General features: G+C 47.1%; 1 protein-coding gene and 1 long non-coding RNA gene across 2 annotated transcripts in view; both read left to right on the top strand.

The window, feature by feature from the left end:
* Positions 1-25,994, top strand: LOC125112512 (uncharacterized). The gene is made up of 3 exons (XR_007131167.1): positions 1-2,081; positions 24,147-24,545; positions 24,657-25,994. It is a non-coding gene; the product is annotated as an uncharacterized LOC125112512 (long non-coding RNA).
* Positions 1-26,415, top strand: part of DUSP10 (dual specificity phosphatase 10) — a 38,562-nt gene that overhangs the window by 3,078 nt on the left and 9,069 nt on the right. The window lies entirely within an intron of this gene.

Here is a 26,415-nt window from a genome sequence, read left to right as displayed (position 1 = left end):
TGCCCCCTCCCCATGCCCGAGGGTCTCCTCTTAGCAGCGGCAGCGTTCTCCTTACCCTGGCTGCCCGAGACCAGAAGTGCCTTATTTTCTTGTCTTCCCAGCGGCCACTGTCCTCTTTTAATTATTCTGGGGTAGGGAAAGAAAGCCAGCCACATTGAACTGAAAGCCAGAAGATTTGGATTCTGGTCTTGATTCACGTTCTCATTTGCATCGTACACATCCTTTCCTCTCTCGGAGACCATTTTCTCATCACTCTAAAAAGGGGCTTTGTGACACCGGGTGGCCTGTCCAGCCATGCCTGGTCCAGGAGCTCTATTCCGGTCAGTAGATAGCTGGATCGTTCATGTCTCCCAGACTTAACCCAAATGGATGGAACAGAGGAAGCCACAGTTGTGGTGAACTACAAGTAAACCTGCAGGTACCCGTTCATTTCGTGGGAAATTCTTCCTCTTTTCTCACCTCTCTGAACAGCTTGGATTTTATGATTTAGAAAGTGACCTTCAAAAAGGGCAGAGATCCTTATTCTCAGGCTCCACAGAAAGTATTAAGGTCACCCCAAGCATCCATTCCTTGACCAAGCTCCAAAGTCATGGAGAGTCATTTTTATGAAAAACTACCCTACCCATTTGTCCTCCTGGCCTCACCTGACAGCTATTGGCATCAGGATCCCAGCTCCTCCCCAACTGGGGTAGTGGATCATTTGCCCCAGGACCCTGAGCGCAGAATAACTAGGAGTGAACTCAGTGTTGCTGAGCCCTGGCAGGGGGATTAATTGCCCACTGGTCTCTGAGCTCTTACCACCCAATGTCGCCTACCCCAGCTGAGGCGCCTTCGTCCTGCGTCCTTCCCACGTGCCCCTTTGCCCTTGGATGCCATCATCTGGGCACTGCCACCATGCTTCCTCTTCCTTGTCTTCGGTCAGGTGGTGGTGGCGCTGGTAGTGAGAGACAGTCATCTTCTTTCCTCTCTTCCCTTGTGTGTTGAGTCAAGGCCCACAGTCTGGGCCACATCGCCAGCCAGTCTCCCGATGCGTGTTGACCAAAGATGTGCGCGTTGACCAAAGATGCTGCTGCGCTCCCTCGAATGCCTTGCATATTTAAATTGCACCAGGCCCTTGGGACACGCAAGTTACTTGTTTTGCCTTTGTGGGCCGGCCCTGCCATGCTTCCCCTTGTCTTCCCAATGATGCAGCCTGCCTTTTGTTAAGTAGTGTACTTAGAAAAATGGCTCTGGATTTCTTTGATGTCATCACCCTGCTCACCTTCACTGCCTTCCAGCCTCTGCTCCCATTGGGCTCAGCTAGCACCAAGGTCCCGCTAGTGAGCTCTGAGCAGAAGGAGAACATCCCGGAAGTGGATTCGAGAAGATTCCAGCAGTGCCCAGGCATTTGCTGCTGTTGTTGTGGATGGGTTTTCTTGGGGTCATAGACATGCTCAGATTTCCTGTGTACCTGATTGGTATTCTTGTTTGGCTGATGTTGAGTGATTCCCCGGAGGTTTACCCAGCTTGTGTTCTGTCCCCATGATCTTGTCTCATCTTTTTTGGCCCAGAAAATACAGCCTACAAACCTCCCAGTTTGTAAGAGTTAGCTTCGGGGAGCCAGGAGGGGAAGAACCGACAAGGTTGAGGATGGTCTCTTTGCTTGCGTAGAGAGGATGCTGATGAGTGAAAGCAGGCCTTTTGCGTTTATGAGATCCGAGGACAGGCATCAAGGAATCCAAGTGGACATGACCCTGGACTTGAACTTGAGGGTGATTAGGAAGAGTTTGTGGATTCTTCCTTCTACTTTGCGGTGGGCATGGTTGTGTGTGGGGGCAGCTTGTCAGTTATGGGAAATGTATCTCTTGGGGTTCCCAATCAAAGTGGGGCTCCTCTCCCCCCTCTCCCGTGGATGCAGCTGAGAGTCCGGGCAGCCTGGGCTTGTTCCTCTGTGTCAGAGAGTAAGATTGCCTCAGTGGGGCGGGGCCAGACAGCCTGCTGACCTCACCACTGGGCGCCTGGGCGGCCGCTGGGAGGGCTCATCATTTTCGGGTTGGTGAGACACAGCGGCGGTCGACCTGGAAGACTCACTGGTGGTAGAGGTTGGATTATTTGGAGATTGGGGGGCTCGTTCTTCAGATGTCTGGGAATTTGGTTGAAGATATGTAGTTCAGGAGCAGAAGGACCTGGAATCTACTTTATTTATTTATTTTTGTCATTATTAGTTTGGTCTCTTGGGGTGAGGGTGGCGGCCTAAAATCAGGACCATGATGGGAGAGAAGGGAAAGCGATCCATATTAGGGTGACCCTAGGGAGACTTTCCAAAGGTTAGTACCTGATCATCACTGCAGTGGAAGAGGGGTGGGCATCCTTCTCAGAAGGCAGGTGGCCAGCAGCTTCTCCTAGGCTCTTGACTGGGTCAGGCAGCCCATCCTGGTCTGGCTTCTCTGCTGAGGTTTATTTTAGTAACCCGCTCCCTTGGTGATGTAAGGTTTTATTTTAGCAAGAGTTGTAGAGGCACCATTTTGGAATGAGTGGTTTTTGCAAGAAAGATACGGCGATGGGGCGGGGGGAGGTTAGTTAGAATCTAAGGTAGAAACTTCTAAGGTTTCATGCATTCATTTTCAGAGATTTCAGTCCAATCTCGGGTCATTTATGGCTGACCCATCTAATTCTCTGGTTTATGTTTGTAAACACTGGTTGCTACCCTCCCCGTCCAAGTTGGTCCGTCCCTCTGTTTTCGTGCCACGTTCCCCATGCTTGCTGCCTGTCAAGTAGAGCGGCTGCTCAGAGACCATTTTAGTAGCGCTGTGTCAGGTTGGGAAGAAACTGATGAGACACCCAGAAGCCCCTGGGATTTAGTGACTGTTCCCATTTACAGTCCCCGCCCTGTTGTGACCTTTGTCTGAGTCTGTGTCTTATTCTCATCTTCTGAAGAATAAATGCCGTTAGACCCGAGCTCCTACTCAACCTGGCAGAACACCGTCCGAATGAATAAATATTTAGAGACTTGCAAAGGCTTTGAAAGAATTACAATCCGTTTTATCCAAAGTGGATTTTTAATGTGATGTCTCACCCAGCTGAATCAGGAGGCTAGACAATCTGGGCTTTCCGTCAAGAGAGCTACCATCTTTGCCAGGATGTTTATAAGCGCCCTTTCTTTTTAGCCAGGCTGGGTTCAGGGGACTCATCATCATGTACTTAAGTAGGAAAATATAGCCTTTCTCCGCCTTCTCTTTAAAGACAGTATGTCTCTAAAAGTTCTTTTATAGGGAATTCGCACGTGGTCAAGCAAGCAGCAGGTTAAGGATCTGCCGCTGCCCGTGCAGAGGCTTGGGTCACTGCTGTGGCATGGGCTCATCCCTGACCGGGGAACTTCTGCATGCTGCAAGCATGCTCTCCCCAGAGTTTTATTATACAAATTTTCAAATATAGAGAAAAGTGGAAAAGAGAATCATGGGTACCATAGACCTACCACCCCCATTCAACAGCTCTCAGAGTTTTCCCTGTTTGCTTTTTCTCTTCCTTTCTTGGTTGTTGAACTATTTTATAGTATAGACAACATTTTAATGTATTTCACAGTGTTTCATCTTTAAACGTAATGTTTTCAGATGCAGAAGGCTGGGATGTTTTCTTGTACAGCGTGGACAGCATTGTCCCTCCTAAACACTTGTGTCACATGCCCAGTGTGGCATTTTTCAGGCTTGGGGTTCCATTATGAGTGACTGGCTGTTGGGTTTATAGAGATGCACCCCTCCTTCAGAGGGGGAGCCTTCCAGGCCCTGGTCTGTCAGGGCCCCTGCCTGGACTTGCTCTGGGCTGTCACCAAACAGAGGGACTGGTTGCTTCAGCCTCCAACAGGCCCGCCAGGTATCAGAGACATTTACTGCCGGGGGGCAGGGTGCATCATGCAAAGATTTGAAACTCAAAGACTTAGATTTTTAGGCTAGAAAACTTTCCATCATAACTCCTGAGAAATGACCAACCCCGATTGCTCATCTTCCCGTGGAACGAAAGGGCTCTGGACTAGACCCTGGTAGGTGACAGTGCATTTGATGACAAAGCAAACGCCTGTGCTCAGAAGTCAGAGCCCCTGGGACAATGGTCTTTGTTTCCTGCTTTGCTTTGTGGGGGGAACCAAAGTCTTCCTCTTTCCTGTCAGGGTTGTTAGGAGGACATGTTTTAAGATGTGGGAAATAAAGGCATGATCTCTATTCACATATGTAGTGTTGGCTTCCCGGGCAAACATGCTGAATAGTATCCCTGTAGCAAATGGTGGAGAAATTCAGGCAGGACTAGGGATCAGCCAGTCTGCGCTTGCAGTCTTGGCTCCCTTCGTACCAGCTGTGTGGCCTCGGCCAATGGCCTCTTCCCTGAGTCACTTTCCTCATTTACAAAAAGAAAGTAACACTAGCTCTCTCATAGGGTCAGTTTAGAACTAAACGAATTCATGTATGTGCAATGCATCTGGAACTGTTCGTTCCTCATCCATGGTAAACGCTCAGTAAGTGTAGCTTAGTTTTATTATGACTGTTGATTGAATAGAAATGGTGGTGTCAGTAAAAGTGCAATTTTGGCTCCTCCTCCGAAGGAGTACAAATATCAAGCTAGGTATAGCTCTGTGTGTGTGTGTGTGTGTTGCTATGGCCTAAAAATAACTTGATGACTCTTACCTAATTTGAGGAGCACACGATTGCAGTGCCGAGGGATTACAAAGACTCCTTGGGTCAGGAGGCCAGAGGAATTTGGGCATATCGTAGAATTATTTATTTGTAGGGAATTTGTAAAAATGTGATGATAAATCTGTCCAGCGCACATCCCACAACTAAATAACAAAAAGTGTAAGCCTCTTGAGCATTGCTTTTTCTGGCCTCCCCTCAGGCTGATTTAGTTTGGGAGTAAGGGCTGTACTGACTATAGAAGGGCAGGTGGTAGAGGGGGGCGAGGGCTTCATTTTGAAAAGTTCTCCAGGCTTTGAGGTGTGATGAGATGGAGTGCATGCAGGAGAAAGGAAGGGGATTCATGGAAAGGCTGCTCTCTCCTCTGAGTGCATCTTGAGCCTTCCCCTGACCTGGCTTGGGGTGGCCTGTATCCTCTCTGAGCATTTGCATATACTTGCCTGCTTCCCAATTAAAATATAAGTGCAAAGTGTGGTCCTTGTTTACTGTTTGTTCGAGGGGCATTTAATGCGTGGGTACCTGAGCTCAAATCTAGGCTTTTCTGCTGACCATCTAGAAGTGTCCTTAGGCAGCTCAGGTTGCCCCTCCGAACCCATTTTGCTCCATTGGAAAGCGGATAATTTGGACATCACAGGAGGAGCTGAGACAACGTTAATAGTGTCAGGCAACCCAGGCCCCTGGCCCCGCTCCCTCCACTCCCATATGCCCAGTCAGAACCTTTTCCTTGGCACAGGGGGGCCATGGCGAGATGGCCTTTGTTCTGAGCACAGTGCTGTGAGGGCCTGTTAGGTAGGACCCACTCGTCCTCACCAATTCGGATGAGTTACGTTACCCATCCAGCTTGAGAAGGACAAGGTCGAGAAACTCCTGTCCGAGCCGTGGTAGATAATGCTTTTGGATGAGATGGGGGCAGAGAGCCACAACACTCCACCTGCAGCTGCCCTCGAGGGCTGGGCCTGAGCCTCTGACCAGGAGCTGCCCCTGCTCCCTTCATCCCAGGGTTGGCAGCTGCCAGAACCTCCCTGGCCTGCCTCGCTGGGCATTGAAATGTGCTGCTTTGCCTCCCTCGGCAGTTCCACGCAGGTAGGTCGAGGAGGGTACAGGACTCACAGGAGGGGCAGAAATTCTATGCCCAGGAGGCTCAGTTCCCACCTCTGGAGGTTTTGAGTCAATTGGTCTGGGGTCCAGCGGGGCACCAAAGCTTTTAAAAGCTCCCAGGTGATTCTAACATGCAGTCGATTTTGGGAACCATCCCTGTCATCCAGACTCCTCATTATGCAGTTACGGAATTGGGGCCTTAGAGGTTTATTGCTCATCCAAGGTCACATGCGTGATCAATTTCAGAGCCTCACTGCAAAAACAGGTCTTGCCAGGTCAATAGAGTGTTGTGTGTGTGTGTGTGTGTGTGTGTGTGTGTATTATTATCTAATGATAACAGTATCTACTGTATAGCATACACATCATGTATTTCATCAATTGCTTTGAATATTGATACCTTTTTTGTTGAATTTTGAGATTTCAACCTAGAACCGTAAGGACCTAGGTCTAAGATCTTTTGAAATTAGCAAAGTCCTGATATTACCTGGGTCCTAGAAATAAGGGACATATATTAATGATGATTCAATCCCGTCATCTAGGGAATTTAATGGTTTCAGGAAAAGCTGGAAAACATTTATCAAAACGCATTCCTGTACTCAAGCACCTCAGGTTTCCAGGGACTTTTTGGTTGGTTGGTTTCCATGGCTGTACAGCCTTGTGGGTACATGACCTCCATTTGTTTGTACACCACATACTGAATGCCTTGTACGTGCTGAGCACTGATCTTCAGGCTGAGGTTGCTGCTGTCCTAACTCTGATAATCTGCGTGTTAGAGTGAGCGCATATATGTACCAGGCTCCTCTTCCCCGTGCTTTCCATCCTGAAGATCCTGTGCCTGTGTGGATCTGCCATCTTCTTCCGCCACAGCATCTTGTTTGGGGAGGGAGTTATCTTCAGGACATATCATTCTCCTGGGAGATACATGTTCGTGTAGCATACGGCTGTTTTTCTCCTTTCTTTTTCCCTTGCAAGATAAGAGTCTGGCCTTTTCTAAGCACATCTTCATGGGCCAGCCGAATTTCTTTCCAAAGCCTTGATCCGAAAAGAATGTTTTTTTATTTGTTGGTTTTTAATGGAAAAGGAAATACAGGCTCTCTCTCTGCTTCAAGAAGCTCAGGGCTAACAGGCCTTCTCCCTGCACTGGAGTGGAACTTTGTCATTTGAACCTCCCTAATTTGGGACATGTTGCAGATGGGAGCAAGACCTGTTTGTTTTTCTGCATGCTCTCTATGAAAAGAGGACATGTGAACAAACATTGTAAATTGTATTTCAATGACGAGGTTTTGTACAACCTGACAAAACATTGTAAATCAACTATAATTTAATAATAAGTAAAAAAAAAGACAAGGCTTTGGCCTGCTTAGGGGAAAAAAAAAAAAAAGAAAAAGAGTTTGCATGTACAATTAAAAACTACTCTAAGAGTCAGAGCTGGGATGAAAGCAGAACTGTGGGTCATTTTGAAGCCTGTGCTATTTCCCCTGAACCACAGGGGTCCTCTTGGGCAAATTTTCTGTGGCTGTGTATCCATGTACCGGACAGTCTATGTTAATATCATATAACTTCACTAATTCAGAAAGGTTGGAAGGGAGGGAAAGCAGCGAGTGTGAACTGCAGCCGGAATTGTAACTGTAGAAGGTTTCAAAATAGACATTTTGTATTCAAGTTGATGTCCGGTCCTTTCTGATTATGAAGTCTTTCATTCTAGACGTTTTCATCCATAAGCCAGGAGGAAGAGCTTAGCATCCTCCCCCTGCCCCCCAGCTTCTGTCTGTATCATCTATTATTATTTGAAAGTTGGGAGGATACACATATAGCTCACTCTCCCACCCCAACAAGGTCCATATTATATGTAACTTAAAGGAAGAGGAACCCAAGCCTATGCTTTTGGACAAAGAGATGAGCCGTGCAGCCTGGCATTCTCCTGTGCCATCAAGGCTGTGATCACCCCACACTCGCCTCTGGCAAAGTGCAAGATCACTTACAGGAAGAAGAGGTTGGCAGATTAATCAAATTATCCTTGTTGTCGTAATGTTGTATGGGTGGTGAAAGCCTACCCATCTTTTTCTCACCTCCTACCCCAAGACTGGAAGTTCCTGGAAAGCAAATCCAAGCGGAACTCCCCCAAGGGTTTCAACAAAGGGGTTTGGTTTCTTTGTCTTCCCACCAAGTGGACCCCAGTCCAGCGTCTGCTGCCTGGTTCTCAAGCAGGTCAACAGATGCAACTGGCATGACCTGGGGGGGGGGGAACAGTGCCAGGCCCTCCCTCCTGTGGGGAGCCCAAGCTTCTCCCCTTAGGATGCGAGCGCAGGCACTCTTGTTTGAACCCCTAGGTAAGGAGGCCATTGCCACTTGTGATGCATCATGACTGTCCTATTCTTTAATATTTGATGCTTATTCTGTGGGGAAAAGAATCCCAGATCCTTTGAATCATGGCCCCAAGATCCGCTGCCACTGGGCTAAATATCACCAGCTGTTGCTACTGGCAAGCGAGATGCAAAACCAAATTGAGGGGAGAGGGAGCGGGGCGGGGTGTGGGGGTGCAGACCAGGGTTAGAGCAGAGGGTGCTCTTGGTGTCAGGATGGGATCTTCCAGCTCCTGGACTGGAGTCCTGGGTTCCAGTTTTTAAGACTGTGAATTGCTGTCTGTTGTTGTTATAGATGTCTGCGTCCCTCTTAAAATAGTGAGATGAGAGGGATTTCTAAGAGGGGCTTCCTTGAAGGCAGAGGGGACGTTGTCTTGGGTCTTGTATTTCTAGTCTGATTAAATAGCATGTTTTAAGGACACGATTTATAAAAACGGTCTGATGGCTCTCATGAAGTGATATTGTAATCTGACAAGCCAGACACCGTATAATCACGCCTGACTACTCTGGGTCTGATCAGCCTATCATCCCTGAAATTAGGAAAGTATTTTTCCAGGTGGTTTGGAGAAAAAAATTAATAGCAATCGAATGGATTCTATATGTTGGGCATCGGGCTTTCGCACAAATGTCTTACTTAGTTCTCAGCGCAACTTCGTGATTGAGGTTCTAGATTTCCAGTTTTGCAGCGGTGGAATCAAGGAGCAGATTCCCTATTTCCCCCCAGATTAGTAACCAGCGAGTCGCAGAACAAGAACTGAACCCCACTTCTAAAAACCTCAAAGCTCAAGCTCCTTCCTGGCTGGCCACGTGTTGACTTAAAAGTGCACGCTCTCACTGCTTGGAGTAGCTTTCCCTGGGCTGCATCTGCAAAGTGTCTGGTTCTCTTACCTCCCCTGCCCCGTGTCCTTGGATCCCGGCAACTGAAAGTGCCAGGGCTAAGAGTGGCTGTCTCTGTCTTCAGAGGAGAGCTGGCTTCACCGTGACCTCACCCGGAATTCTCTCCCAGCTTTTGGAAACTTCAAATTTTGGTCACGGCAGAGGCTCTTAAGGAGAGCAACCAGCCAGTGAAAGAGACTCTTGAAAACTGCGATGATTATTTCTAGGATTCATGAAGTGTTTGCTAGCTACCAGACTCTGTGCATGGGGCTGTGTCGCTCCTGATGGCGCTCAAGTCTACGTCCGAGTGATGGAGATGGAGAGGTCCGGGCACTTGTTCCCCGTCCTTCAGCTGCTGCCTGGTAGACACGGGATGGAGCGCCCTTAGGCTTCTTGCCCTGTGCATTTTCAGTGTGAACTTTAGAATGGATTCTCCTGGTGGCCTGTGCGGACAAAGATGCTGCTTCCTTCTTTTGCCATGTTAATGCACTCCTTCACTTTCTAGAGTGGGAAGCAGGTGAGAGAGAAGGAAATGGGGATGGAGTGATACATAGTCAGTGAGAAGGAATGTCTGATGAATACGTGTGACTATGCTCCAGACACTCTAATACCCAAAGGTATTTGCTTGCTTATGTTTTGTCTTCATCATCCATTCTATTAGTGTGGATAATAGTATTACCCCCCCCCCCCTTTTTTTTCTTCCCCTCAAGAAATCTCTAGTTGGTGATCATTACCCTTTGGGAAAGTGAGTTCTCTGGGATAAGTAAACAAGACTCTATTTATTTATCAAACTATTTATTATTTATGGCTTTTCTCTTCTTTCTTATCTTTCCTCTTCCTCCCTGTAGTCTAAGGCTACAAATACAGCTCTGGGCAGGTGGCAGGGTCAGACCCCAGAGACAGCATAATTAACATCTTTGAAGGATAGCAGAATGGACCCCTGGGAACCCTGGGCTTGAAGCAGCCTTCGTTCAGGCAGAATTATTGTACATCTGTTTCAATCCTCCCATTTTACAGATACAGAAACTGATTCCTTTGCCAAGCGTAGCTAGTAAGTAGCTAGTAGCAGAAGTGGCACAGGATGGATGCAAGTTCCCTAACTCTAGTTTAATAATTTTCTTTTTAGTTCCGTTGGGAGTACAAGTCCTTGGTTTGAATTTAAGTTGTTATTAAATAAGCAAATCTCATGGGTCTAAGTGTTTGGCCAAGTCACTTCAGGATTTTCTTTCTCTTTTCCTTTGTAATGGGCATGTTAAGTGACTTCTCAATGAATGGGTCTGGGTCTCCTGATTTGCATTTGTATTCGGCCTTCCTATTAGAAATTTATATCTTTTCTAGCAGAGGGAATACACTATGGAAGTTAACAGTACTCAGATTCTGGAATCAAACTGCGAGTTTGAATTGGAACTTTGCTGCTTCTTTAGCACGAATTTGAACAAATGAAACTTGGTGTGCCTCGGTTTTCCTATCCGTAAAATAGGAAGGGTAATAACAGTTTTCTCATAGGATTCCTTGAGGATTAAATTAGATAATATGTATACAGGTGCTGTGAGCAATGCCAGGCACATAATAGCTAACACATATCACAAATGTACTGTAATTATAATACCGTATATCTGCAATAAAAGTTCAAATTCATGTACTTATCTCCAAGGCTTGTATGAGTAATAAATCCAGTCAAATGAATTGGCATCTGCCCTGGTGCAGTGTAAGTGGAAATGCCCCTTTGATGCTTGGTAGATTTTTTTTTTTTTAAAGGTTGGAAAAACCCAGTGTTTCTAATGGGGTGGATAGATAAATATATCAGTACTTTTTTTCTGAATCAGCGCCACATTGGAAAATTATAACTATACCTAAGGAAATCTTATACAATTAAGGCTTAGCAAGGACTCAGTTATACTTCCATTGTTGGAATATTAAGAACATTTTAGAAAGAAAAAAATCAGGTGACATACTAATCGCCCTGACTGGCTTGGTTTCACTTTTACATATTTTCCACATTCTTTACCCATATATGTGCATATGTTGCAGAATTTTTCATATAGAAACCGAAATTCACATTCACTGTTTTGCAAGCGCTTTTGCTTCCTGTAGAGTCATTGCATGTTTTCTTTGATTGTTATAAGGTATCTTAGTTCATGGATAGATCACATTTTCCCTAACTCCTCTGCCTATGAATGAAGTTAAGATTGTTTCCAAGTTTTTGGTACAATAAGAGCAACCTCTGGAGGGAGTCCCTTGTTAAGCAGCATCCCCACTGTTCCATTGAGGCGTAGAAGCTGGGGGCCAGTCACTTTGGGTTTCTTTTTTTCCTCTTCATTCCCCTTAATTTTTTTTCATTCCTCCTTTTATGTTCAGAATCCAAGGGCCAAGTGTATATGCAGGTGATTGGTTTGTAGGGAATAGTCTTTATCCTCGATCGTAGGTCTTTGCACAAATGTCAATGGCGTGTGTGGCCCTAAGGCGTGTGCTGTGAGTCTTGACTTTGACATTGGTGGGCAGAGGGAGGATGCATGGGGGCATTGCTGAGCACTATGAGAAACCAGGTCTGTTGTGGGGTGAGGGATCTGGCAGAGCCAACACCACCTCCCTGGTTCATAAATCTGAGTCATTCCCACTTTGATGCTATTGATCAGACACTTTGAAAGGGATATTGTTACAAAGAACAGCAGGAAGAGGGAGACTTGTGAGATGCTGAGTAATAGGTGTTTGTGTCTCTACCCCTTTCCCCCTCTTTTTTTTTTTTTTTGTCCTTTTAGGGTTATACCTGTGGCATATGGAAGTTCCCAGGCTAGAGGTCGTATCAGAGCCTAGCTGCCATGTCACAGCAACACCAGATCTGAGCTGCATCTGTGACCTACACAGCAGCTGATGGCAATGCTGGATCCTTAACCCATTGCATAAGGCCAGATATTGAACCTGCATCATCATGGATACTAGCTGGGTTCTTAACCCACTGAGCCACAGTGGGAATGCCTCTGTTTTTTCCCCTTTTTTAAACCCTGGGGTTTTAGTGCTGTGCCAGTCTTCTGAGTGCTTAAGCAAATGCAGTCAAAAGAATACAGCAGCATGGAAAGACAATTCCCATTAGTTCTTTTGGCCGAATTAAGGTAAAATGCCCTTTAAATAGGAGCTAATTCTCTGACAGATAATTAGCTTGTCTTTCTTGATAAAGTATTGAATTGGATGGAACTTATTATAGTTAATCTTGCATATTATGTAAAAATGCATTCGTCTGCCCTTATTAGGTGAATCTCCTCATTCCAACATTAAGGTGGCTCGGAACTCCGACTCCACTCTGGTGAGAATCGAATGAACTGGGTGATGCCAGGGCGATGGCCAGCTTTCCATTATCAAAGCGGGGAGAAGCTAAACATGGGACAGTATCATTTAAAGAAACAGAGCTTTCATGTTAGTATTTGCATCTTAAAAAAAAAACAAAACACACTTTAGGAGTTCCCACTGTGGTTCAGCGGTTAAGAACCTGACCAGTATCCATGAGGATGCAGGTTCAATCCCTGGCCTCCCTCAGTGGGTTAGAGGATCCAACATTGCAGCAAGCTGCAGTGTAGGTCGTGGATGGAGCTCAGATCTGGGGTTGCTGTGACTGGTGTAGGCTGGCAGCTGTAGGTCTGATTCGACCCCTAGTCTGGGAAGTTCCATATGCGGTACGTATGTCCCTAAAAAGAAAAAAAAAAGGAGAAATGTAAGATATTTCATTGATAATTATTTTAATATTGATAACTTATTGGAATGATACTATTTTGGACACCTTGGGTGAAGTAAAATGTATAATGTTATTTTTACCAGTTTCTTTTTATTTTTTTAAAGGCAGCTACTAGAAAAAGATTTGTTACATAGTAACTAGCATTGCATTTCTATTGAATAGTGCCCATCTCTCTATAGTAATAATGATATTGTTCCCTCTACGTTTTAGATGAGGAAACTGAGGCTCAGAGAGGTTAGGTACATTCTCAAAATCACACAGCAGAAAGCCAAACTCAGAGCAGTCTGACCCCAGAGCCCATGTCCCCCCCTAGGATGGAACTGCATGATACAGAATTTGTCTGACCTTTGCCCCTGGGGGGTCTGTGGAAGGTAACTTCTAGATGCACTTGAGCCTATGCCCCTGAGATGATTTAGAACAGGGGTGGGTCATCACAAAGACCAGCAAGTGATTAGAGGGCTGGGGCTTGGTAGTAACCTGAGCTCCTCTTGGGGAGAAGGTGGGGGGGTGGGGAGCTGAGGCTTGAGCTCAGTCACGTGACCAGTGGTTCTGCCCGTGAGGTCTATGTACTGAAGCTCCAGTAACAATTCATCACCAGAGCTGGGTTCAGCTTCTCACTAATCAACAGGACCGTGCGCTGCAAGGGTGGTGACGTCACAGGGCACAGCAGCTCCCTTTTCAGGACCCTCCCACACCCACTCTTTGTGTCTCTTCATTTGGCTGGCCTTGATTTGTATCATTTATAATAAAACCATAATAGCCAGCAGAGGTCTTTCCTGAGTTCTGTGAGTCTAGTCTAGTTCCATTGAATTATCCAACCTGAGGAGGATGTGGGAATCCCAGAATTTTTAGCCCTCTGGTTAGACGTGCAGGTGGCCTGGAACCCTCTGGCTGGTGTCAGAAGTCTTCTTGGGGGCTGTACCCTTAACTTGCGGAGTTTGTGCTGACTCTGTCTGGGTTGTTCGGTCCGAGCTGCACTGTGCTTTGGCAGTAGACCACCTTCCATCTGGATGGATGTTTTAGGGGCTCGGTGTTTGGGCTTAACTTGCTTGTTTCTCTAACCTCACATCCTTCGGGACAGTCTAGTTATGCTCTAGCCTTACAAAATGACTCAGCCTTCCAGCAGTTTCTTCTGACCACCGGGCTTAGCCCAGAGACAGGACAGCCTCTGACCACCCTGCCCCACACTTCTCACCCGAGCCTTCCAGCCTGCGGCTCTTGGCTCTCGGGGTGGTCTCCGCCTGTTCCTCTCCCAGACAGCACCGCCACATACAGATGCTCTGCTGCTTCAGTACCAGAGATTCTTAAACATGGGTTTGGGGATTAAGTTCCTTCTAGGAGACTCCTGAAGGGCGATGAGTGAGGCATGTCTGGGACGTTTTGTTTACTCAAATAGTTTGCAGTGTCTAGAATCATACTTTTGTAGTATGTGTCCTATTACATCTCATAAACACTGTGTTCATATCAACTGTTGTCTTTTTTTGTGGTTTTTTTTGTTTGTTTGTTTTCGTCTTTTTAGGGCCACACCTGTGGTGTATGGAGGTACCCAGGCTTGGGGTCCAATCAGAGCTGCAGCTGCTGTTCTACACCACAGCCACAGCAACTCGGGATCTGAGGTGCGTCTGTGACCTACGCCATAGCTCACGGCCACACTGGATCCTTAACCCATTGAGGGAGGCCAGGGATCCAACCTGCCTCCTTCTGGATAATAGTTGGGTTCTTTGCCCGCTGAGCAAGAACTCCAATTGTCTTTCTCTTTGGGAGCTTTAGTTTGGGTTTTTAAACCATGATCCCATGTGTGTTTTATTTTTGTTTTTCGATTTGGTTTCTCCTTCCTGATTAAAATAGACACTCTGTCTTCCCTGTGGCCCCGCTAACCATCACCCTTCCATTCAGGCTCAGTCTGGCTCTGTTCCCGTCAGGCCCTCTTAGGTCACCAGCTCCTAGAAAGTGGACTCCTGCTTGGGATGCTTGGAAGACACGTTTCTAAGAAAAGACCAGCTTGAGCTGTGTAGTTCATGCAGGGGAAATGCCTTTACCAGTGAAAACCGGGAACGAGATGCAAAGTGTCCTGGAATCGGAGAAGATGCTCGAAACGCTTGCCATGGCTTGATTTCTACCCAGCTGGGCTGGCTCTGGGCACTTTGTGTACTGCTGCTCTGCCAGGCTTGCTCTGCAGAACCGCTCAGTTTCTTTCTTTTCTTTTTCTCTTTGGTCTGTTTAGGGCTGCACCTGCAGCATGTGGACATTCCCAGGCTTGGGGTCAAATTGGAGCTGCAGCTGCTGGCCTACACCACAGCCACAGCAATGCCAGATCCGAGCCGCATCTGCGACCTACACCACAGCTCATGGCAACACCAGATCCCCAACCCACTGAGTGAGGCCAGGGATCAAACCTGTGTCCTCAAGGATACTGGCCAGGTTTGTCACCACTGAGCCACAAAGGAAACTCCCTTATGATTGTGTTTTCAAATGGCCTCAGGGTTAAGTAACTTAGGGTACTTAAGAGTTAGTGAGTGAGAAACCCAGAATTCCTGAGTTTAGGCCCTGCCTTCCATGCCTTCATCCAGGGGAGGTGAACATGCTGTTGGAATCATCCATCAGCTGTCTCGCCGTGTTCCAGGGTGGGCCAGCTGGCCGGGGCAGCGCCAGCCAGATCTTGTTGAGGTTCGTACCCTCAGTACTATGCCCTCAGCCCGATTTGATGCTTAATAAATGTGTATAGAAATGGATGCCTGAGGACAAGGGGGGTCCCTCCTCCTGTTCCCTGACTCCCTCAGGCTCGTGCTCCCTCTTGAGCCTCCTTTTCTCCTTCGTGGGTCTCTCCATCTCTTCTTACATAGGGTGTCTTAGAAGGAGGCGTGGAGGTGGAGAAAGGGTTAAGGTCCCCATGGGTGAATTGTTTTGGACCCCAGGTCTCACTGCCGGGCATGGCTGTTTGTCACATTTAAGCCTGTCACTCCTACAGGCTGCCTCTTCTCTGTGAGCCTTTCCAGCCTCAGCAGTGACAAGATTTCGGAGTCTTCCTGCTAAACTCTCCTGGCAGGCCCTGCACCTGCCCCGCATGAGTCACAGCAGAATGACATCCTTTCAGGTGTTTTTGGTTAAGTTTCCTTTAATGATCTTTCAACGCTTTTCTCTCATTAGATTTTTTTTTTCTTTTTAGGGCCACACCCACAGCATATAGAAGTTCTCAGGCCAGGGTCTGAATCAGAGCTGCAGCTGCCCACGTTTACTGCAGCCACAGCAACACCAGATCGGAGCTGCATCTGCAAACTATGCTGCAGCTCGTGGCAATGCTGCATCCTGAACCCATGGAGTGAGGCCAGGGCTCGAACCTGCATCCTTGTAGATACTAGTCAGGTTCCTTACTGCTGAGCCACAACAGGAACTTCTCTCCCATTAGATTTATCTTCAGAGACTATATATGTTTAAACAATTTTTTTAACACTTCCAAATTCCTAGGCTTATGCTGAGCGACACATAATACTTACTTTACACCTGACTGGTGGCCCTTTGTCACGTCCTTCCCAAGTTGATTTAACCTTGAAACATTTATCGAGTGCCTGCTGTACGAGCCAGGCCTTGCTCTAGGTGCTGAGTGGTGACTACTTATCATTTCTGTTCATAACTTTTCTGTTCATAACTTATTAAGTCCTGGCAGTGACTCTGGGCGCCTCTTGGTACTACTATTGGCCCTCTTTTGCACATGAGGAAGCTAGGGTGCAGGAGGCGAGGACATGGCCGAGATCAGCGGGCTGGAAGGGGTGGAGGCCAGCCGAGCCCCAGGACAGTGATGCTGCGCTTCCTCCAAGACGGAGAATCGCCTGGCTTTCTTGGGGTCCATATGTTAACAATAACACTAAACAAATGAAGGAGGTAACAAGTGGTTTTTGATAAGTGATCGTGAAACTTTAGAATTTCACACTATTAATTAAAGAGCAGTAGCAGGGTCGCTATCCTTGGACACTGCGGAAGAGCCTCCTGAGAGGACCCTGTTTGAGCTGAGGTCTGAATCACCTAGTGAAGATGTAGGGAAGGGGGTTGCACGAAGAGGGAACAGTGTGTGCAAAGGCCCTGAGGTGGGAGGCAGGTCCTGGCCTCTCATGGCCTAGGACAGGGGCTCTTCTTCTCCACTGTCCATCAGTATACAATTTATTCACATCCTGCTGGAGCTGGAGAAACTCACAGAAGATCCAAACCCCTGATTTTCTAGAAGTGGCAAGAGAGGTCACAAAACCAGCCCCCAGTAGGACCTCTGTGCAGGCCGTAGGGCTATGTCCCCAGAGTCCTTGCTGTCAGGACTTCCAGCCCCCTGAGCAACGTTAGGCATAGCTTCCAGGGGATGTGGCTGGGAGATCTGACTGTGCCAGACGTGGGGTTCATCCCAGGTCACCTCTCCCGTTCCGCATGTCCCAGGTTGAACTGACCCGTTGCTTGGCTGGCCTGCCGCTTAGCCTCAAGTCCACATTGACAAGCTATGATCCAAGCCTACCTACTCCAAGCCCGACTGGCCTCTTGGTGGATTTTTCTTCCCCTTCATCCCAGAAGGTGGTACATTTCTGGGGACACGATCACTTGATCACTTTTCACCTGATACAAATATGTATCTGTCAGCGTGCAGGGGCCTCCCCTGGCTTCAGGCTGGCCTTTACAATCTCAGCCATCCCTCGAGGGTCTGACCGTGGGGCTGGGCTGGCCAGGTAAATCTCTATGTGGGTCAGTGTTCACACCTGCTCTTTCTGGCTGTATAGCCTTGATGCTCAGACTTGCTGAATGTTCTTGCCAAATACAGAATTCCTCTCGGTGACTTGAGGAGGTGTTGCTGTGCCTTTTGTGAACGGAAAACCCTGGTTCAGGAAAACAATCCACATTTTGATGTTGACACTTGATCCTGTCCCCTGCCACTTCCTAAATTCCCTAAGCTACAGCCCTTTGACCTCCAGATGATACTAAAACACATCGTCATGAAAGCTGTTTGTTTGGACATGGGGCTTTCATTCACAGTGGGCGGGAGGCACATGCCGTTTTTGCTGGGAGCTTCCCTGCGCCAGTGCAGCACAGGGACCATCTGGGCTACCCTTCCATAACCCTGCCCTGCTTCCTGCCCTCCCTCCCCTCCTCCTGCCATGGATGTTTCCAGATGACCTCTGTGCACGTAATTTCCAATGGGAATGTTTCACGGTAGAAATATGCTCTCTCTTGAGGCTTGCTCTTGATATTTCTAGAGATTTATTTAATTGGACTCTACTTAAGTCCCCTTGGGAAACATACTTTTGCTGTGAAGTTGTGATGTGTTTAATTTGGGGTCTAAGATAAATGTCGGTCCTTGGGGGAGGTGGATGATTAGGCAAGAGTGTTCCTTTTGTTCAGGGGGCCTGTTTAGTGACTGGCTTTCCTGGCTTTCCTCTGTTTGTTGGTTTAGCAAAATGCTTCACTATTTAAACTCCAGCACCGCAAAGCAAAGAATGTTCTCCCTCTCTTCACGGAATTAAACAGTCATGCAGAGCTTGGCTTGAGCCCTTGGGGGGCATATGGCTTCATGTTTTATGGCACGCTCCTGGTAAAGGCTCCCCTCTCCAGCCTTCCAGTATGATCTCATGGATTCTTCTCCCCTCCCTTAATCCTCCTTAATGGATTGCCTGGTATTGAGCTTTTTGGTGAAGACAGGAGCTGCAACCCTAACATGGTATTGAGTGGCCACCCCCAAACCCAGACATTCTCTAGCTAAGCCGTTCTTCCCCCCCAGGGAGATGCTTCAGGGAGGGTGTAACTGATGAAGAGGCCTGTGTCTTTGGGATGAAGGGGGCTCCTGGGCTTGCAGCTGGCTCGTGAAACGAAGGTTTGGGAAGATTCTGTGGGCTTGCCCCTTACGAGCATGCCCGTCCTTTAGGCACCAACACATCTTGACCTCGGGTCCATTTCTGGCTTGACTTTCAGACATGGTATCAGGTTGGGTTGGCTCCCAAGGGTCAGATTCTCAGGCAGTCCACAGGTTTGGTGTGGTTCTTCAAGAATTATAATTTGTATTTCTACCAAGTAAGCTAGCCTGGGTATTAAAAGTGGTTCCCTATTTGTATGTTGGGGCTGCTGTAACAAACCACCATGATCTGGGTGGCTTCAAGAGCAAACATTTATTTTCTCAGTGTTCTGGAGGCTGGAAGTCCAAGGTCACCGTGCTGGGTGCACAGGTTCTGGTGTGCTCTTCCAGGCTTGCAGATGGCCACCTTCTTGCTTAGTAGGAGACGGGGAGAGAGAGACCAAGCTCTCCAGTGTCTCATCCTATGAGGGCACTAACCCTCAGTGTGAGGACCCCACCCTGCTGACCTCATTAAACCTAATCATCTTCCAAAGGCCCCCATCCCCAAATACCTTAGGGGTTAGGGTTTCAGCATGTGAATTCAGTCCCATAGCAGGTGCAAAACATGAATTCTGCACAAGAAAGGGTATGAATTTCATCCAGGTTGGGGAATATAGGTAAATCACACTCTCTGATAAAGTAACTTTTTTTCTGGCTCTCTCATTCTCTCCTTATTTTATTTTATTATTTTTTTGTCTTTTTAGGCCCACACCTGCAGCATTTGGAAGTTCCAATGCTAGGGGTCTAATCAGAGCTGCAACTGCCAGCCTATACCACAGCCACAGCAACACCCGATCTGAGCCACGTCTGTGACGTAAAGCACAGCTTGCAGCAAAGCAGGATCATTAACCCAGTGAGCGAGGCCAGGGATCAAACCCGCATCCTCATGGATACTAGTATGCTTCATTACTGCTGAGTCACGATAGGAACTCCTCTCCTTATGCTTTTCAAACTCATATCGATCAAGTGTTATAGGCTCCTGCCCATGCAGGAGTGTCCCACTGAATTTAGAATAAAACCCAGCTGCTAAATGGCCTAAGAGACCCTCTGCAGTTTCCTTTCCTCCTCTGGGCCCTGTCTTCCGCTCATTCTGCCTCCGCACTGTCACTGTCCCTTTGAGCCATCCCAATCTCAGTGGTGTCCCCACTTTGCCTGCTGTGGCTCTTTCTGCCTCGCCTGTCCTCTGGGGCCCCCTCTTCCACCACTTCTCCAAACCTCCCTCCCTCTTATCCCCAGAGAGCTTTTTTTCTCCGAACCCCAATCGAATCAGTCCCCCCTCATGGCACCCAGGCACCGAAGGGCATCTCATGGCCTTTATCGTCATTAATCATTACCTTTTTATTTGTGTGTTTATATGTTTACCATCCATCTCCTCCCAGTGGACCCTGACGGGGGTGGAGGGAGAGAAAGGGGCATTTTCAGCCTATCGCTCAAGTCTCCGAAGGTCTGGGAGGCTTACTCTCAGATAAAAAGCTATTATTTTTTTATTTGTATTTATTTATTTTTTTTTCATGGCTACGTCTGCAGCATATAGAAGTTCCCAGGCTAGGGTCCAGTTGCGCTGTGGCCGCCACCACAACAGTGCGGGATCTGAGCCACGGCATGTGGCAACACTGGAGCCTTAACCCACTGAGTGGGGCCAGGGATCAAACTGGCATCCTTATGGCTACTAGTTGAGGTCTTAACCCGCTGAGCCACAACAGGCACTCAAAGAGTTTTCAAAAGTGAAACGTGTTAACATAGCTGGTGTGTCTGTTAAGAAAACCCAGATGGGAGCTGAGTGTGGGTCTTTCTCCTGGGGACCCAGGAGGTCTGTGCAGAGTGAGTGCCATTTAGACAAGGAGGGCTAGAGAAACCAAAAGGAGATCTGCACTTTGGCAGTTTTGGGGGAACGTGGGGCTGGAACTTGGGGGTCTTTCTGGCGGCCCCTCGAGTCCCTGTGTCCACCCCGCCTGCATTCTGAGAGGCATTCACTTGACTGAACCCCAAAGCCCTGTCTGGAAAGAAAGGCTATTCCTTTACTCTCTTTAATGGGCATCTTGGGGGTGGGTGGGGGTGCAGCTCAGTCTAGGGACCAGTGGCAAACTCCCAGGAAAAATGAGACTCGGTGGTGCGGGCTTCAGACAGACCTCAGGGATGAAGGGAGCAACCGGACCCCCAGGCATGTGAGCTCTGACTGTCCAGCCTTGGCCCAGGCGGGTGGATGGTCCATTGCTCTCAGGCCGAGCCCGAAACTTGGAGAAACCAGCTCTGCCCATGCCCTGCCTTCTTGGTGGTGCTTCCTGAAAAACCTTACGGAGACAGAACACGGGTTGTCGGGGGCGGATGCAGAAGATGGGGCTCTCTGGGCACACGGGGCCTCCCGGGTGTGAGGGGCAGAAGGGAGCCTGGACCCCCACCCTCAACTCAACTCTTTTTGAAAGAAAGAGGCTTAAAAATATTCTGAGGACTCCTTGGACTCTTAAGCAGCACAGGTATTCCAGGTAAAGCTCCGGCTTGTTTTCTTCCCGAGTGTTTAGGAGAGAGGGAGGGGAGGTGGAAGGAGAAGGGGGAGCAGATGGGGCTGGTGCAGTGGGCAGAGGGGCAAAGGGTACTTTGCCTTGAAGTCACAGTGCCTTCTGCCAGACCCCAGGGGTTCCTGGCTGTGGGAACTCCGAGGTCTCAGCAGTTTGAAGCCTGCTCCCTGAAAAGTCATCTGCTCATTAAAATAACACAGAGCTGTTTAATTGTTGTCTTTGTGGAAAATTACATGGCTGTCATCAGCTGTTGCTTCTGGCAGGGCTCTCTGTTCTAATGTAAATAAATGAGGTAACAGATTTAAAGAAACAGGCTGTATTTACATACTTGCTCAGTAGTCTCTCTAACAATCTGCCCGTGTTATTCAAATACACACAAATTAAACTGGTGGCATCCTAAACGCTGGTTACTCATCAAAGCCTTAAAGGAGGAAGGCTGAGAAGAGGCCAACACCAGAGGACCTCCCCTCAAGGGCAGGCACTAGAAGCTGCCTTTTTTGTCCAGTTGAGAACTGCTTCAGCAGCTGCAACTTAACCCCCAGGCCTTTGCTGCACCAATTCTGCAGGAGGGGACCTAAATGCACCAGAGGCAACTGCCTTTTTTTATTATTGTTATTTGTTTTAAAAGTAGCTCTGTTGAGCTATCATTTACCTACAATAAAATGCTCGTTTTTGTTTTTTATGGAATTATAATTGACAAACAATATTGCTTGAATTTCAGGTGTACAACGTTGTGCTTTGATATTTTCAATACGCAGCACGGCGCCCCATGAGAATAAGTCTAGTAGCCAGCCACCTGTCCCCCTGCAGCGTCAGTGCACGTTCCCTATGCCATACATCTCATCCCCGTGATTTATACATGTTATAGCTGGAAGCTTATACGACTTCACCCCGTACCTCTTTCACCTGCCCCCCAACAAAACAAACCAACAAAACAAAACAAGACAGACACAGACTCATTAGATGCACAGAACAAGCTGGTGGTTGTCAGAGTGGAGGGAGCAGAGGCAACTTCTGAGCTGAGAGGGGCTGTGGCCAGGACAGCTTTTGACAAAGACATGCCGGGGTGAGCATGTCTTAGAAGGCATACAATTAAAGCTTCATTTTTAATTTTTGTAAATCATACTTCCTTCATCATTGGATCTTTTTGACTCAGTTCACTTTCTTGAGGCAAATATTTAGGCAGGAATTATATATATATATGTATAAATTATATCTATTTGTATGTCTTTTTATGTTGAGGGCATAAAAATGTTTTTATCAAAGATGGAAGCAATAGGAGTTCCTGCTGCGACACAGTGGGTTAAGGATCTGGCGTTGCCACGGCTGTGGCGTGTGTTGCAGCTGCGGCTCAGATTCAGTCCCTGGCCTAGGAGCTTCCATATGCCATGGGAGCGGCTGAAAAAAAAGGAAAAAGAAAAAAAAGAAAAAGAAAAGGGAGCAATATATTTTAAAATACAAGAAGTCAGAGCCTCCAAACAAGTTAATAATTGCAAATAGTTGTAGAATCATATAGAACCAAAAATTTAGCTGAAAGCGCATTCATTGTAAATTATACAAAGATTAGGAAGGAGTGAAAGTTATGGTTTTTAGTTCTTAGTATATATATATTATAGTCAAGTATTAGCTTATTTGCAGAATGCTAGATTTATAATCCACCAAATTGTTGGGGTGGAAGAGTTGGCACATAAGCTGAGGGAGACAAAACTAAGATCCCCGGGTCACAGGGATGACACAAGCCAAGCAGTGTCTGTTTCCGGTAAGCATCCATAGTCTAAATTGTGAGTGTTGTCCAGCAGAAAACCTAATGAAAGGACTGTACTATTAACTCAAAATTTGCAAATGCACGGGTATAAACTTTTCTGGAATTTTTTTTTTTCCTCTCAAAACATCACGAAATACGACTTGGTTAGATTCCTGTTCAGTATAAGGACAGGACTAATCTTGAGTCTATTAAGGAGAGGGAATGAGGGGCATTCTTTTTCTTCTTGCCTTTTTAGGGCCGCACCTGTGGTACACAGAGGTTCCCAGGCTAGGGGTTGAATCAGAGCTATAGCTGCCTGCCTACATCACAGCCACAGCAAACAGATCTGAGCTGCGTCTGCGACCTACACCACAGCTCATGGCAACGCCAGATCCTTAACCCACTGAGTGAGGCCAGGGATTGAACCTGCATCCTCATGGATCTTAGTTGGGTTCGCTATGGCGAAGCCACGATGGGAACTCTTGTGAGGGGTATTCTTGAAGTAATTTCTACCTATGGTTTGTTACTAGGTAAAACAGACACCAGAGAGATCCTTGTACTTATCTTTTAGTTTTTGTAAATTATTTCCAAAAAGAGATCGCTCACCCCTCCATGACCAAGGATTGATCTCGTCCCTGCAGCTATTGGCATCACACACATCCACAGGTTACCTATACCTGCCACACAGAGCTAAGTCTTGTGTACAGAGGGATTTAAATAAGACAATTCCTGCCCTTTTTCCCTGCTGCCAAGCAAATAATAGACTGCCTCCTAGAGCTGGCTTGAAAAATCTACCTGTGGAGAATGTGTACCTCCCACCCAGAGAGACGAGCAGTAAAAAAATCCACGAGGCAAGGGACTAACATATCTTCCTGGAACATTTAGTGATGTTTGCCCAAATAATCAGAATGTGCTTGAATTCAAGACCACAGACATGTAGCTGCCAAGGCGGATGGGGAAGGAGTAGGATGGACGGGGAGTTTGGAGTGAGTAGATCCAAACTATGGCATGTAGAATGGATGAACAGTGAGGTCCTGCCATACAGCACAGGGAACTAGGTCCAGTCTCCTGGGATAGACCACGATGGAAGACAGTAGGAGAAAGGGAATGTGTGGGTGTATATCCGTGTGTGTGTGTGTGTGTGTGTGTGTGTAATATGACCCGGTCACTTTGCTGTACAGCAGCCATTGGCACAACGTTGTAAATCAACCATACTTTAAACATTTTTTTAAAATGTTTTTAAAAAGATCCTAATTTTTGAAGCATTTTAAGCTTATGGTAACTCCTGGCTTCTGTTTTTCCAGACATGGCACAGTTCACATGTAAACAATGAAATGATGCCATTTTAAGGACCACAGGTGTCCTCCTCTCTGGCTCACAGTCTCTACCAGCAACTCTGCTGGACTCAGCCTCCTCAATCCGTCCCTTCCTCTGGTAACAAAGATTTTTTATTACCCCTTTTTCTTACCTTACACCCGGTGACCTAGCACGCTTGACGCATCCTCACTCTAATACAGCCTCCCTTTATTCTCTGTGAGAAAGAGTACACGTTTTCTGGGGGCAGGATCTGGTAATGAACTTGAAGTCATTCCTGCTGCGAACTACGCAGTCACATCTGGGACCAATGGAGACACTTTCTGGGACTCAAGAGGAAGAAGTGATGTGTGACCCTAAGTAGTCCTCCTACTGTTTCTCTTGTGAAGGTGAGTGATTTCTCTGCTCTGAAAAGTATGAAACGACTCTGACTTTCTCTGTGGAGGATTCTGGAAGCCTGATGTCAGCTCCAGTTTATCCAGCCTTTGTGTCCTCCACAGCAAATCCTTCTGAGAATAGAATCCTGAGCATCTGCTTCGAGCGACTCCAATTTCCACAGGGGATCCACGCAGGAGCATCCACCAAGACTCGCTTTCCACCAATCGCTTTCTTATTTAGAGAGAGAACATCAAACTCATGTAGCATTTTATCCCTGTTAAGACCCCTGGGAGAGAGACAGTACCATTGACTCCACATTACAGACGTGGAGATTGAGGTCCAGCGACGTTAACTAACTTGCCGAGGTAACACAGCTCGTTAGTGATGGAGCCATGATTTGAAACACAGTCTGGCTCCAGAGTCTCTGTTCTTACCACTATTTTCAAGTTCCATTTTACTTTAAAAAATGAGTCACCCAGTAAGAAAATCTAGACAACAAAAAGGGCTAAAATCGATATGCTCGAAGCAAACTTGCAGAATTAGCCACCTTGGGTTTTCCTCCACTTTTCTTTGGGTGTTGGTGCCATTTGCTGACCTTCGGTGAGAGTTTGCCTTAGATTTCTAGAAAATGCTCACTTTTTACCTTAGCATGAAGCCAGAAAGCCAGTGGGCAAGAGTGTGCTGGCTGTCTTTGGAAGACGGGTCTCTCTTGCTTATAGATTTCTGCCTTTGGATGTGGTTTCTTTAATTTGCCACCCAGAGCACTGCTTCTGAGTCACATGACAGAGGGCCCTGGTGTTTCTAGGACAGGAGTAGCCAAAACAGCCACGAGAGCTGAAACACACCTAAGAAGAGAGATTTTCCCACTAGAACTAGCATCCCTTGCTTCCATGGGACTGTCCCTCCCTGACCTGTTGGAGGAAACTGGTCATTTGTATTTCTACATGTTCCGTAGGGGTGCCCGGCATTCTTTGTGGTTGCCATGCAGAGTCAACCTCCCCACAGTCCTCATTTTGGCTGAGAACCTGGTTTTGAGATAAGATTTGCAGTGTTTGCCCCCCTCAGCACAGTTGCTCATGCCTAGAAAACACTGGCACTAACTGTGAGCAGTTGTGTGTCTACACAGAGATCACTCAGCCTGGTTGGGACTTGGGGGCACGGGGGAGGGGAGAGGGGAAGGGAGGGAGGGGAAAAGAATGATTTTATTGAAAACACTCAACTGTCCTCTGGAAAACCCAGGGATGAAGAAAAAAAGATGCAGACTTTATCAGCAAGGCTAGGACAAAGAGAATAAAATCAGACGAATTTGTTCAGGAAGGATTGGGAACCATTGCTTTCTTTATATTCTTGAAACTTTAAAACTGCTCTGATATTGTGGTTCCTAGTTCTTTTTCAAAGAGCTTTTAAAAATAAAGATTCTGGAACATTAGCTTATGATCATTTCAAGTATATTAAACAGAGTGGGGTTTTTTTGTTTGTTTTTGGTCTTTCAAATAATAGTTTTCCAAAGTAATGAAACAAAATGTTTAATATGTACTAGATACTATTTTAGAGTATTTCATTTTTGTAAATTGGTTTAATCCTCAAAAGTGTAACGTGAGGTATGTGTCCCTGTTTTATATACGGGGGACAGAGAAACCAAGATGTCAGGTGCTTGTGCAGGGTCTCAGCGCTAGTGTCCGGCAGGGCTGGGACTCTGGCCCCAGCGATCTGGCCTCGGAATCATGGCAGAGCACTCAGCGTTGTTCTCATGGGTGTCAGGGTGCTGGGATCGGCTGGAGGTGAGGCTAAGGGCAGTGATGATACTGTGGTAATTAGACATTATGTATCAAATACCCGATTGTATATCAACATGTTTACACAGGCTTCCAGTCTCACAGA

This window comes from Phacochoerus africanus, chromosome 12, assembly GCF_016906955.1.
Source record: "Phacochoerus africanus isolate WHEZ1 chromosome 12, ROS_Pafr_v1, whole genome shotgun sequence".
Taxonomy (NCBI): Eukaryota; Metazoa; Chordata; class Mammalia; order Artiodactyla; family Suidae; genus Phacochoerus; species Phacochoerus africanus.
This window is presented reverse-complemented; position numbering and strand designations above follow the sequence as displayed.